A 10,446-nucleotide genomic window follows, 5' to 3' on the forward strand; every position below is an offset into this window, starting at 1 on the left:
GGTCACAGGCCTAGTCTCTCCCCGGCCTCTACTCACTTCTCTGCAGGGCGGGTGTGCCTTATCCAACTGGCAAGTTTGGAGAAGTTGCTGAGACTACATGGCTTGGCCACTACCTTTTTTGAGGGGATCTGCTTCACACAGGGGGTGCCTGAGCACTGGTCTGCCCTGGACCCCGTGGTTAAAGGCTTTGCCCCGCTGCGGGGAGGCCTGTGATTGACCGCTGCTGCCTGGGGCTAGGCGTGCGAGTCTGTCTAATCCCCGGGTCTAGCACCATGGAGCCCATTGTCGCTGAAGTCCTGAGCCGCATTCTCCAACCTCGCTTTGCTGAGCCATAAAGCTGGTGTCTGGGCCTCCACTGTCTGACTCACATATCTGCTCTCAGTGACACAGAGCTCAGGCTAGGAAGACTGTGTCATTAATGGGCTCCACTAAACCACAACATTTACCTCTTCCTGAAATCATACTCATTGGTTGATTCATTTGTTTACACGGCTGTTGTCTGTCCCCTACACACACACACACACACACACACACACACACACACCCCTCCCTCCCCCTGCCATCCCCTACAGAATGCAAACTCCTTGAAAGCAAGAATCCTATCCCTTTGGCTCATATATTCTGTGCCTGGAGCAGTACTTGGTTGCAGTGAAAGTCAAAAGGTTATGTGTCAAATGACAGAATTTCCAACTTGCCTGGTAGAATGGGAAGTCAGAATTGGATTCAAGTTGATTTCAAGAAATTTTTAGGGGCGCCTGGGTGGCTTAGTCGGTTAAGCGTCCGACTTTCGCTTAGGTCATGATCTCGCGGTTCGTGGGTTCGAGCCCCGCATCGGGCTCTGTGCTGACTGCCAGCTCAGAGCCTGGAGCCTGTTTCAGTGTGTGACTCCCTCTCTCTCTGACCCTCCCCTGCTCACGCTGTCTCTCTCTCCTAGAAATAAATAAAAATATTTAAAAAAAAAAAAAAGAAATTTTTAGAGCATTTCTCACAAACCTAAGATGTAGATGAGATTTGTATCTATGAAATACGATTTCTTTAAGGTAAGGAAACTGAGGCATGGCAAGGGCAGTGATTTTCTGAGGATTTCATGGCCACCATCCCCGGCCAGTAGTCAAGCCCTGGATTGCTGCTGCTTTACACTGTATGTACCTTCTCCTCCCCCCACAGAGGCAGACTGGGTCGGAGAGCCACTGAGTGCCAATTATCCCGGTCCTGGTCTTTCTCTGAGTCTATCAGGCCCTGCCAGGTTGCAGCTCCATCCAGTTATAGGCCCCGAGGACCTTTAATCTGCAGGCTCAGACTCTGCGAGGCTCTGAGTGGAAGCTGGCTCCTGTGTGGGGCGTCTGAGAGCTCCATTCATACCAGGAGGCACAGTCTGAATTCTGCTGTCCTGATCCCGGTATCTGGAGGGTCTGAGTCCACCACGTGCTCACCGAGTGTCCGCTGGCCCTGTTCGTGATGGCCCAGGCAGCGCAGAGGGCTCCCGCCCCGGTTTCCTGGTAGGGTGTGGGGCTGGAGAATGACCCTGCACCTTGTCCACGCGGTCAACTTCCCATCATCTTACCCAGGCCTAGCTGGCTCTCTCTGGCCCTCCCAGGGGATGTACCCGTCCCTATGCCTGAGCCACTGCAGAGGGTTCTGAGGCAAACTACAGAAACCTTCCTGAAGCAAAGTTCTGCCTCCTGATGGAGTTCTAGAATCTCCACCGTATGCAAAGTCCTGTTTGGACATCAGGGCTGGCCTGGTACCATTCTGAGCTCACCCCTTGGCAGGTGGGCCCAGGATTACTGCCTCCACCATTTCTCAAAAGGTAATCCTTAGACCTACCCAGCCTACCTTCCAGCCTCCCTCTGAGCTTCCACATCAGCCCCTGCCCCAGACTTTCCACGGAGCCGCTCGCAGTTAGGCCCTGCGCTGCCAGAGGAGCGACCCTCGGGTGGCCTCCTCCCTTGCCGTTGGCTGGCCATTCTCCAAGCAGGCCCTTTTCCTGAGCATTCCAGCTATCTGCCTCAACTTCTCTCCCCTCCCTCAGGCCCTTCCTGTAAATTTCACATTTGAAACAAATATTGATTTCCATAGTAATGCCCCTTAACAGGGTTGTAAGACACACACACACACACACACACACACACACACACACACACACAGAAAACAAAAAGCACGTCCTGCTACCACTTCTGGAAATGAGTGAGGCAAAACAGAGAAAGCACAGAGGGGAAGAAAAAAAAAAGATGTGGCTTCTGGGCAAAACATAGCAGCTGCTATTATTTTCAGAGTCTCTCTCTGACCCTGGCACTGAGTTAAGAGCTCAGGTGGTATAGTGAGTGTTAACTGGGAACAAGAGACCCAAGACGGCTGTTTTCCCATTAAAAAAAAAAAAAACGTGTTCTAACTTTTCCATCTTGTTACCAGACATGGGAGTGGAAGCCCAGGGTCTGCCTGGATTCCGTGGCTGCAGGACTCCCACACCCTCCCCCAACTCCCTTTTCCCTTGGCTAATAAGTAATCCCGAGAAGGCTTGTGCACTTTGCTTATTGTATTTGGCTCCGAAATGCATTTTCTTTATCACCCCCAACCTCAGGCACATGTGTTCTGATATCCATTTGTATGCCTGAATGCATGGAGCAATGGGTGTAATGTCATTTTCTGGGGAGCTGCAGGAAGCGGAAGGTCACTGGGCATGGTAAGAACTTGGCTCCTCAGCGGGGAGTAGACGCCCAAGGCCTGGTCAGTCCCTGTCTCAGGCTCAGCATCCTTCTCCCAGCAACCGTGGCTGGTCTCTGGGATCCCTAAGGAGCTCCGCGTCTTCATCCCGCTCCCCTCCCTCAATCTACCGAACACCACATTCACATCCCATAGAATTTGCATACAGCAGGGCAATTTATTGAGGCTTTAATGGAGCAGAATAACTGACTCAGAAATTACCTACGTCTTGTTTTTCTCCACAGTAGGCTCAACACAAAGGCACGAAAGGTATTTCCTTCCCTCCTCTCCACCCCTCTTTCTGTCCCTTCCGCAGGCCTTTGTGTGCTTGCGGTCTACATTTCTTCACTCGGTGAATATCGCTTACCTCCGTTTCAGAGCACAAACAAGTCGCTAGGTGCCATGTTTTCCATTAGAACTTGGGGAAAACCAAATGATTAAATAGGATCTGTCATATAGGGGAGGATCTGGGTGGCTTTTCGGTGCAGGGTTTGCAAAGGGGAGGGCTGGCCAAGCAGGAGGGCCTGCCTCTGCCCCTGGAGAGGATGACTGGATCCTCAGAAAGGGAAAGAAGGAGGAGGAGGGGGCTTACGGTTTCTAGAGAGGCAGACACCTGAGCCCCAGGGAGCACAGCACCTCTGAGGAGGGAGATGTCGGGTGGGGAGAGCTCCTAGGTGCCTGTGAGGACTGAGCACCTTGGCCGTGGCCTTGGGGCCTCCATGAAGGCCTCCAATGACTAAAGCAGCAGGGAAAGCACCAGCTCACCTGTGTGGTCTGGGCAAGGATCACAGAGGGCGTCTAAGGACCAGACTGAGGGCACCTCACCTCCACCCTCTGAGACCAGAAAAGCCCAAGTGTTTTGTTTTACTAAATATGAGGGTGCCCTAAAACATAGCAGGCACTGGCAGCCTCGGGAGTCTGTTCTGAGCTTGTGTTTATATGCATGTGTTTCTTACACACTCACCAACCCACTGGTGGGTGGCAGGCCGCTTGCCTCCAGCGAACTCAGCAGCAGTGATTACCCTCTGCGGGCAAGGGGAAGATGGGCTTTCAACAGCTCACACGGGCTCCCAGGAGCTGCGTAAGAATCCCTGCAGCAGGAGCCAGCAGGCATGTAACTGGATCCTGGATGAGCTTGATGGGCCTCATCCAGTCATCGGACCTCTCTGTACGGATTTCCCAACTCCCTGCATTCCGTTTGTTTCTTCGATTTGCTCTTCTCTCATCTCTGGCTCACGTCTGTGTCTATGATCCTATTATCTCCTAATCAAATCTTAGTGTTTTCCCTATTAATCTCTGGCTTCAACCTACTTGCCTTTAGGATTGAATACATGCTTTTGGTCCTTCCTATATTAAATTTTAGCTGCTCTTGTTTTCGGCCTTTTGGAGCCTAGCCTCGCGTTGGAACAGATAGCTGTGTTCCGCTGTCCTTCTCTCGTGAGGCTTCTGAGCACATCCAGCTGCACTGCCTTCTTCCCGATGCAGCCATTCCCTGACCTCAATCACTTTCACAGATTCCTGTAGATCTTTGACCCCAGGCTCATAACTCTTCTCCCCACCTGAATCTCTGTCGTCATCCCAAATGGCGTTAGTGTTCAAGTGGATAACTCATCCAATAAGTTAACCTCAGAGTTTTGTGATTTCTTTTTCCTCCAGCAAATTTAACCTCCATTCCATTTAAGTGACCCCCTGCCAAGGCAACACCCTAGAACTCGTCCTCACGGAAAACTGTTCCATTGTCAAATTCAAAAAGCCCACTTTCCAAACCCAGCTTCTCTTTCCATCTGTGACTCCTTTAGCACAGATCCTACCCTCCTCAAGATCTCTGCTTTTGCATTCTTCCCATCTTCTGACCAGGGCTTGCTTCCTTTACTTCCAGATTCAGCCCTGGAGCCATTTCTCCACGAAGACTAGCAAATACATGGCATTATCTATGCTAGGCCCTATGGAAAGTTCTGTGTGTGTACTAACTCTCTTCATTTTTTAAAATCAGTTTACAGATAAAGAAAATGAAGTTGAGTTACTTGCCAAGGCCTCACAGCCAGAGCCAGCTACATAATTTGCAGGGCCCAGTGTAAAGTGAAAATGCAGGGCCCCTTGTTCAGACATTGGGTGTGTAGGGGGAGGCTGGGGGGAGATATCCTTAAAGGTCCTAATATAAAGCTTTTCTCTTTAAAAATATTTTATTACTGGGGCACATGGGTGGCTCAGTCAGTTAAGCGTCCAGCTCTTGATATCGGCTCAGGTCATCATCTCATGGTTGGTGAGATTGAGTCCTGCGTCGGGCTCTGTGCTTACAGAGTGGAGACTGCTTGGGATTCTCTCCCTCTCTCTTTCTGCCCCTTCCTCTCTCTTGCACTCTCTCTCAAAATAAATAAATAAACTTTAAAAAAGATTAAAAGTATTTTAATACTTTTAAAACATAATAGGAGAAATCATCCAAGTAAAGTTAAAATTTTAAAATGATTAGCATAAGTTTTACAGTTAATCTTTATATTGTGCAATGCCAGTCTTTATTTTTTTAAATTGTTTTAATGTTTATTTATTTTTGAGAGAGAGACAGAGAGACAGAGTGCGAGGGGAGAGGGGCAGAGAGAGAGAGAGGGAGACACAGAATCGGAAGCAGGCTCCAAGCTCTGAGTGGTCAGCACAGAGCCTGACATGGGGCTCGAACTCACAAACCATGAGATCATGACCTGAGCCAAAGTCGGATGCTTAACTGACTGAGCCACCCAGGCACCCCACAATGCCAGTCTTAAATGCAAATATAAGAGCATTTAACTCATATACAGAACTACGGCCCTTCATAGCTTGGATGTGCATTTGTACATGACTCTTACCAGAGCAGTGGACACATGATGCACGCATTTTATCAATACCCCTTATCTTCAGCTTACTAGTGAGTCAGGAAAGACAGAGAAAAGGAAACTCTGTGTTGCCTTATCTTTCCTTTCCCTCGGATGGCAAGATTTGCAGCATAAGTGCTTGGCTAATGCAGGAAAGTAAGGGCTTGAGAAAGGATATGATAGTGCTCCTTGGTTGGCTATCTTTCTTAGAATGCCATTGCCCCTGTGTCCAGAGCAAGTTCTTGGTAAAGGGCAAGGGTGGCCTCATTGGTGCTGTCAGTTATATACATGTTGCTATGAAACACGAGCACAGAAGTTGGTGAATCCATGATGCACGAGAGTCCAAGAAGACTCAAAGTGACTACAAATTAAGTACGCTATAAAAGCCACACGGCTTCAGAACGCTATCTGCAAATGAGGCAAGGAACGTGCATGGGTGCAGATTTCCTCTGCTCGCACACAGGCGCCATTCTCCCCTCAGACTTGACAAAACATAATTTGCAGATAAAATTATTAAGAATTCCAAGACACTGTCAGCAGAACTTTGACACCAGGTATGGGACCTCTTGAGTGCAGGACCCTATCAACAGCACTTGTCATGCACCCGAAACGCCAGCCTGGCCCTTAATTCTTAAGTGGTCCTGTCAGGATTTGAACCATGACCTCGATTCCAGAGTCTAGACCATGAATCACCATAACTGCATGATCTCTCTTGAACAGGACTGCTCTTCTCACCACAGTCATTCAGCTTTGTCTTCTTCACCACTGCTGCCGTGTCAACAAGCTTGGGAAGAGTCACATAAGTAGCTGATTGGAACCATGGGGCAATTTGCATTCCTTTCATCTCGCTCCAGTAAGCTCCCTTTCCTGTTTCCATGGTGGCTCTTCTGAACCATTTTTCAAACCTCTTCCCTGGATTTGAGTCTCCTTATTCCGACTAAGCCACAATTTTTCTATGTCGATACACTGCATTCTTAATAATCATGTATTTTGTTCCAATGCGTCAGAATTTGCTCAGCCGTTCACTTAATTGCTGCACACGTTAGTTACTTTTAATTTTTCCTTTAGCGCTAAAACATTGCAATGAATAACATTCATCCCTTATTCTTGAGAAACGACCTTGCCTCCAGTTTTAAAGAAGAAAATCAAACATGACGTGTGAAATTTTTCTTTCCCAAATTGATCTGCATCCCCATTCGAGTTTAGACTCTCTGTCGCTGGCTGGGTTCCCTGGGAAGCAGAGTCTGAGAAAGAACATAGTTCATCAGGGGGCGCTCTCTGGAACCATACTTGTGTGGGGAGGGGTGTGGTCAAGATTGAGCACAGGGAGAAGCGGGGCTGTGGTGCAGCCACAGCAAGGTCTCGGCCGTCCCCGAAGACAGCTCTGGAGTGGAAATGGCCCTCGGTGCTGTTTGGATTGAAAGGATGGAGCTGGACCTTCATGGTGTGTGGGATGCCCCCAAAACAGGTGTAGCCTTGCGTGAGGCAAGTGTTTTCAACTGCGACCATTCTCAGAGCAGGAGGGGATGGCCAGCACGGGGTGGACAAAGCCTGCAGACCTGAAGGGCAGATGTGGGCAGCTCAGTGCGGCACCGGGTCGCCTTCCCTCCCACCCCAAGGCGAGAGATGATCTTCCTCCCTTCCAGGACAGACCCCTCCATCAGCCCAGGGCCATTCCACCCACTTGTGCTCTTCACTCCTTCCTCTTGTATTTCCCTCAAGTTGGTTCTCCCCACTTTTCCTCATCTCTTCAATTTCTTCTCCAGTAACAGCTTCTTTAACTCAGCCTAAAAGCATGCTCGACTCTCCTCCTGTTATTTGGCTCGGCTTCCCTCAGACGTACTGGCCTCTCGTCTTCTTACCCACCGAGATGCCCCAGAGAGCCGTCTCCACATGTCCTCTCCATTCCCTGCTGTGCATTCACCTCCCAGCCTAGAGCCATCGGCTTCTGTCTCCTAACCTCTCCTGAACCTCACCCACCGAGATCTCTTGGACCAGCTCATTTTTATGCCCAGGAACCGCTCCTCAGCCCATCAACTGGCTGAATTCTGTGTTGCACACAACAAACTTGCTACTTCTTTCTTTAAGACATCGCTCTTTCTTGGGTCTTCATCACAGGAAGCTACTAACTGGTTCGGCCATAGCTTCTCCATCACCCCCCTCTCAGGCTCCTTCACTGACTCCGCAGAGGTCATCATTTTCTAGAATTCAGTCCTTGGTTCTATCTCTACCTGCTCTTCCTGGTTGATTTCATCCACCCTCACCAACGAGCCAATGACTCCTGATTTCTTCTCCTCACTACTCACCTCCGCCCAAGCTTCAGATCCATTCATTTTGTAAATATAATCTCCATCATCCAATACTTGAGATCTTCAGTTACTTTTTGAAATCGCACAAAGAACATATGGTTTCTGCAGAAGATTAGGAAATGTGGGTATGAGAAAAGAAGACAAAATACAAAAACCTGCAATTCAAGCTTCCAGAGATAATCACTACTGATATTCTGAAGTATACCTATCTCCATCAACTTTTTCTGTGCAAAATACTTCACTTGGGGTGTATAAATGTATTTTCTTCAAAAATCGTGATTATGCTTCACATAATGACTTGCTAATTCTTTTTGTTTAATTTTTGTATTTAATGGGGCACCTGGTTGGCTCCGTCGGTTAAGCCTCCAGTTTCAGCTCAGGTCATGAACTCGCAGTTGACGAGTTTGAGCCCCATGTCGGGCCCTGTGCTGATAGTTCAGAGCCTGGAGACTGCTTCAGATTCTAGGTCTCCGTCTCTCTCTGCCCTTCTCCTGCTCACTCTTTGTCTCTGTCTCTGTCTCTGTCTCTCAAAAATAAACATTAAAAAAATAATAAAATAAAATTATTATAATTCTAGGTTATTGAATGGCTATACCGCATTCCATAGTACAATTGTATTACATTTTTTCAAACTTTTCTTACAATCTCTTCTATTAGCCTTGTTTCAACATTTCCCACTACCAAAAACAACACAGCAATGTAGCATTCTTGTGGCTAAACACCTGGGAACAAACATACAAATATTTTTAAGGCTGTTCAAAGATACCGTCAAGGTACCCTCGAATAAGATTGTACCAGCGTATATTCCTACCAGCAGAGGGTGAGAGTATGTTTCCCCAAACCCTTTCTAAGACTAGATAAACAGCATTGTTTTTAATCTTGCCTATATTTTTTTCTTATCATTTCAAAAGTATTTCTTTATTTTTCTATTTGTTTATTGTCTCCTTGCATATCTTATTTTTTGGAAAATTGCATTTTTGTTGTCTTTGTACATTTTATTCTATAAAGATGTTCTCTTTGTTATTGATTTATAAGAAACACTATTTCTAAGTACCTATAGGGTGGCTACAACTAGATTTCCCCAGAGCACTTCAAGAGCAAAATTTCCAGAACCAAGCTGATTATCTCCCGCATAAAAACTAGTTACCCCTGTATTCCCTCTCACAGTTAATAGTGTCACCGTCTCCCAAGTGAGCCAAGACAGAAACTTCAGGAATGAGCACATCCTCTCTCTCTCTCTCTTTCTCTTCAAATCCAGTTACAAAGTCTTGTCCACTTATCCTCAAATAGCCCTCAAGTCTGTCCTGTCTCCTCTGTTCTCCCTGCCACTGTCTTAGCTTGGCAATGGCCATAATCTCATGTCTTCATCTCCTCATCTCTTGTTTGAGCCACAGCAAAAGCTTCCTAAAACCAGCCAGCTGTCCCTTCTACTTCATTCCTCGTACTGATACATGAATAATTTCTGATTCTAGTGCAGATCCAGAGTGAACCACCCCAACGGTGCCTGTCCCTTGCTTTCAACCCTAGAGCGGACCCACACTGCTTTCGGTGCAACGTGATTACTCCTTCGCATCTGAGTGTGAGGCCCTGCACACGCTGGGATTCCAAGTCACTTTCATACTCATCTGCATTAGTCTAGCCTTTGCACCTGCAGCCATTCCTAAACAGCACTGTTGCCCCCAAATGCCATGCTCTTACACAACTTTATGTCTAAGCCTTTTTGCCTAAAGCCACCTGATCACCACTAAAGACTTAAAACACATCTTGCCCCTGGAAACTCCTAAGAAATCAGTCAAGCATGCAAGCTTCAGATCTTCAGCTAGCCAGGAACTGGGATGAAAAGCTGAACCTTTATAGCTGGAAACCTGGCTCAAGACATTGCTGAAGGAGTTCTCCTTAGTATAGCATAATACCTAAAAGACACACTACCTATGTTCAAGTCCCCGCTCTGCATTTACTGGTTCTGTGATTCAGGGCAAGGTACTTAGCGTGCTGTGTCTTAGTTTTCTCATCTTGGAATTGGTCATCGCAATCGTGACTCCTTATAGGTTCTCATAAATTAATATATGTAAGCACTTGGGAAAGTGCCTGTCATGAATTAGAGTTAGTCATTACTCAATGTTACTTGAATAGATGCTATATTTGGGGTAACTAATCTTGATGCCATCTGACTGTATACATAAGTGGTTAATTGGAAGAAATGCTATAATGTAGATGCAAGGTCTTTGAAAAATTTAAAGCATCCTGGAACTGTCTGGTGTTGCTATCTTAATTTCAAGCAAGGTTCAGTCTGTCTACTTCCCAAAAAGTGAATACTGTGGTCTAACTTTTTTTTTTGTGCATGTGTGTGGGTTTTTTAAATGTGTTATTTATTTCTGAGAGAGAGTGTGAGCAGGGGCAGGTCAGAGAGAGAGGGAGATACAGAATCTGAAACAGGCTCCAGGCTCTGAGCTGTCAGCACAGAGCCTGATGCGGGGCTCAGACCCACGAACCGTGCAATCATGACCTGAGCCAAAGTCGGATGCTCAACCAACTGAGCCACCTAGGCACCCCGTGGTCTAACTTTTAAGACCATTAAAAGACTTAAG

The sequence above is a fragment of the Crocuta crocuta genome, unplaced genomic scaffold (assembly GCF_008692635.1).
Source record: "Crocuta crocuta isolate KB4526 unplaced genomic scaffold, BGI_CrCroc_1.0 scaffold374, whole genome shotgun sequence".
Taxonomy (NCBI): domain Eukaryota; kingdom Metazoa; phylum Chordata; class Mammalia; order Carnivora; family Hyaenidae; genus Crocuta; species Crocuta crocuta.